The 4,288-nt window shown below is 39.5% G+C and overlaps 1 long non-coding RNA gene across 5 annotated transcripts in view; it reads left to right on the top strand.

Annotated features, from left to right (window-relative positions):
* Positions 1-1,368: 1,368 nt before the first annotated feature.
* The window catches only part of LOC119366675, a 9,696-nt gene continuing 6,776 nt past the window's right edge, over positions 1,369-4,288 (top strand). For 2 of the 5 annotated variants that reach the window (XR_005176081.1, XR_005176083.1), the window contains exons 1-2: positions 1,369-1,670; positions 1,837-3,437. This is a non-coding gene — a long non-coding RNA (uncharacterized LOC119366675). The remainder of the gene's footprint in view (positions 1,671-1,836; positions 3,438-4,288) is intronic. The other 3 variants (XR_005176084.1, XR_005176082.1, XR_005176085.1) reach the window with 3 other exon arrangements.

Genomic DNA, 4,288 nt, shown 5'->3' with positions numbered 1-4,288 from the left:
TCAAATACCCAAAGTTTCGCACAAGTCCCCCAATACTGGGCCGGCCAATTTTCGTTTTATCCTATATTCTGGCTTTTTTTCTCTTTCGTTTTCTTTTTATTTCCTAATTATTTTTACGTTTTACTCTTCCAAGTTTAATTTCGTTTTTTTTTCTTTTCTAATAAATTCGAAATTTTCAAAAAAACCTCAGAATTTCAATTTTTGGTTCAAGTTTTCGATAAATATTCGAATGTCTCAAAAAACAATTGTTCTATAAAAGTTCAAAACTTTGTTTTTGTTCTGAATTTTGTTCAAAATAAAACAAAAGTTCCAATTTTTCAAAAAAAATATATATTTTATGCAATTATTGACAATTTCCAATGTTTCTTTTTGCATTTAGAAAAATGTTTCAAATTTGAAAATGTTTTTTTGTGAAATGGTTACGAAATTAAAATAATTTTCTTAATTGAAAAAACATTTTCAAAAACTTTCTGAATGTTCAAAACATGTTACCATTTAAAAACAATTGTTCACTAATTCAAAAAATGTTCAGTTTATTATAAAAGGTTCATGTTTTCAGATTTTTTTTGTGAATTTAGGAAAATATATTCCAATTTAAAATTTTGCTCATGTCTTTTGGGAATATTCAGAATTTCAAAAACTGTTTGAAATTTCAAAAAATGTTCATGTTTCAAAAATATACGCAAATTCATTGTTATTTTCTGTGATAGGTTTGAAAAAAGTTAAAATATGTTTCAAATCTAATGCTGCATTACGTTCTTACATATCCGTGCTTGCCATTGGTCAATAGAACGTGTTTGTTCAACTAGCTAGCAGCATGTCGTTGAGTCTTTGATTTATGCGCTGCAATTAGTAATACATTTGGTTACGCCGTGATAGGAGACGCCGACCAACCCCACCACTATCAGGATCTCGTCGGCCAAACATGACCCACGACAAGATCGCGGCTCCTAGCTCTGTCGGCCACCGTTACGGAGACTATTTTTGGTGGACATATTATTTTTCTCGCGTTGCTTGTCGTAATAAATATCTCCCGTTGCAACACGGGCATATGCGCTAGTTCTAATCCTAAAGGACAAAGCTCCAGGCCCAGGGTGAAAACCAAACACTCCGATGCCAGGCTAGCCTGTGCAGGCCGAAAACTCCAACTTTCCAGGCCAAGGCCAGGCAGCAAAAGATTCCAGGCACAACACACCCAGGGTACCAACCAAACTGACCCTAAAAACGTTTCGATAGTTTGGGCCTGCAGCGCACTGCTGACAAAAAAAAATAGACTATAGCTCAAAAAAAAAAAAGAACAGAGACGGGCACATCTCCTCTGCCTCGGTGTATGGCATAGATGCCACGAATCCTGCCTGCACGCCGCCTCGGTTCGTTGTTTTTCTTTCAAAAAAGAGCCGACTCTCGACCTCGATTCCCCGACCTGGACGCCGCCGCCGCTCCCCACCGATCTCGCCGCCGACAATCCCTCCTTCATCTGGCCACTCCCAGGCTCCGCGACCCACCCAGCTTTGCCCACGAGTGCGCCGCCCCTCCTCTTCGCCATAGCCATAAGCTTCGCCACACGTACCTCCCTCCTCTGCTCCGACCATGGCGAGATTCTTGATTCAACCCTTTGTTTGACTCTGTTCGTGTGGATCAGTTCATGTGCATATGTAAATGTTATTTAGGTATATATAACTATTGATCTAGCGCTTGTGTTTATTATTTTTGGTAAAAATAAGGTTTCTTAATCTGATGTAAATTGGGGTTTTATGTAGACATGGAATTCTAATTGAATTTTCTATTCAGCTTGCAATTCCAATAATTTTATGTATTGTATTTGCATGTACATAGGTGGCCACACAACGGCCAGGGGTATATGCTTCTCCTACCACTCACGCCTTCATCCTATTTGAGCCAGAATGGCTTTGTTGCCCTCTCTCGCTCATGGTGAGGCCATGCACCCTTGCCATGGTAATGGCTATGAAATCTCAGACCGAGTCGCTTCAGTCAGGCACTATGCAGGTATAACTCGCTTTGCTCCATCATCACATGCTTGACGAAATTTCAGAGATGGTGGTGATCTAGCTGTTATTAGACCATCCTTGTTACAAAACTTTATTGGGTTCAAGGGTCTTAAGAATTGGTAATTTCTCGATTGTATAGCTAGAAATGTAGTTCTTAAAAGATTTTGATGTCAAATTGTTTATGGAATCTCGAGTGAAAATATTTTCCTATTAAATGATTAGATTCTACAACAACCTCTGATCTAAATCCTAAATTACTGTATCGTGTGCATGGTTTGCTCACATCACAAATTTCTAACAAGAAGATAGGTCCTGAGTTCAGTTGCAACCAAAACATTTAACTTCCAGTTCAACATTGCATATAGTTTACCCCCATTAGACATTGCATTTATCTTCCTGATTACTTCCATAACGCTTTCAAATCTGTGAAGAGAGACTTGATAGTTTGTTATTATGGTTTAAGTTAGAAATTGTATTTATCTTCCTTGACTATTCTTCCATAAGCTATCAATTCTGTTAGAAAGACCTTATTAGTTGTTCATTCAATTTAAGTTATTGTGGGATGCATACACCATGTATTACTTCTTTTGCACGTACAGTTCTGTTATATATGGATCTGATAATGCTTCCTCACGCTTGAGCCAATTACCTTACATATTAAGGTGACAACTTTAGGTCCATATGTGTTCCTGTTGTCTGGGAGTTGGGATCAAATGAGTTCGGAGAAAAAATTTATGGCAAAAACGGACCCATTGGTTAGCAGGTTCTTAGTAGGGTACCCTTATTACTATGTGGATCATTGCATGGCGCGAGGCAAAGTTGAGTGGAGGCAAAGAATAGAAGACATCGTCTTTTTTTAGATTAATAATAGAACACATAGTCGGTACATTTCCGGATGGTGTCGCCGGCGCAGCCGTGGCTCTGTCCTCGGCTCAACCGACATGGATGTCCAGACATGGTGGACATCTTTCTGTACGGTGTGGTCGGTACTACTCCCTGGTGGAACAGGCTTGAATCCCTCTTATTCGTCCCTGGCGGCACTGTTGTTTCTTCTTTTTCTAGGAGTCAAGGTTGTATTCCTGAGGGGAGCATACATATTATCTTGATTGAGTTGACTTTTGGCTACTGTATTACTGTTACAACTTACCAGCAACATAGAAAGAGAGTCATGTCTGATAAGGTATTCTACTTCAGTTGTATGCTTGCAGAGCATTTGGTTTTTCCATCCAAGTATTACTAAACTCTACCAAGTTTTATAATGACACAGGATATGTACCAAGTAATGAGTATGTACTATGTACAGAAGTTTTGGTTCTTGGTTCTTGCATGGAGGTGAGCAACAATGGGCTGCAAACGCGGCTGCCGCCCATCACCTGCTCGAATTCAAGCACAACCGTAGGCTGCCTTAAATGTGGGGACTTGTCAAAGGTGATGTCTTTTAGCTCGACCATTTTATTGATTTAGTTTCTAATAATTTTGGGTATCCAAACTTGGAAAGTTTCACCCCTCAAGTTAAATTGGGAAAGTCCAAATATTGGTATTGTTCTTCCAATTTTTAATCACGTTCCTAGAAATATAGGTTTAATGCTGGCTCTGCAATTTTCCTATTCATATGCATGATTTTGAACTGCTCTCTGTGCTCTTTCCTTCTTGCTGAACCAATGTTTCCTCACGGGGAAGACAGTAACTTTTTTTGTTGCTACATTTAATTTTGGTGGTAAAGATTTTGTGATCCAGCCTCATGACGCCTTGAGAAGGCTAAGATCCGCTATCGTGCTCTTCTCCATTGCCGACTATGACCTTCTGATGCATCTGGTCAACTTCGTTGCCAGCATCATATTCAGGCAGAAGCTTTCCTTTACATTTTAGTTTGCCTGACCTGCCCAGGCACAACTGTCGGTGTGTGTTCTGAGACCTCCTTGCCCTTGATTGCATTTGGTTGTTCCAGAGACCTCCCCGCCCTTAATTGCATACGGTTGTCAAGGACGCCAAACAAGCACATATCTCTCTCTCTCTCTTGCTAGCTATCTTTTTAAAATAACATACACATTGGATGACCAGATGCACAACCACATAAGTTTTTTTATGCACGCTCATATGGTCTAGATTTGAATGTAAAATTACATGGGAATTCACTGAAGGCTGTAAAAGAGAAAGGAAAATGTTCATTAAATTTTGTCACATGCAAACTGGAAGAAGGGGCTCAATAAGCAGAGAATTCCCCTCAAGATGTGAACTGCGCTGATGTCCTCGTTATGTGTGTTGCTTCTACTGAATGA

This window comes from Triticum dicoccoides, chromosome 1A, assembly GCF_002162155.2.
Source record: "Triticum dicoccoides isolate Atlit2015 ecotype Zavitan chromosome 1A, WEW_v2.0, whole genome shotgun sequence".
Taxonomy (NCBI): domain Eukaryota; kingdom Viridiplantae; phylum Streptophyta; class Magnoliopsida; order Poales; family Poaceae; genus Triticum; species Triticum dicoccoides.
This window is presented reverse-complemented; position numbering and strand designations above follow the sequence as displayed.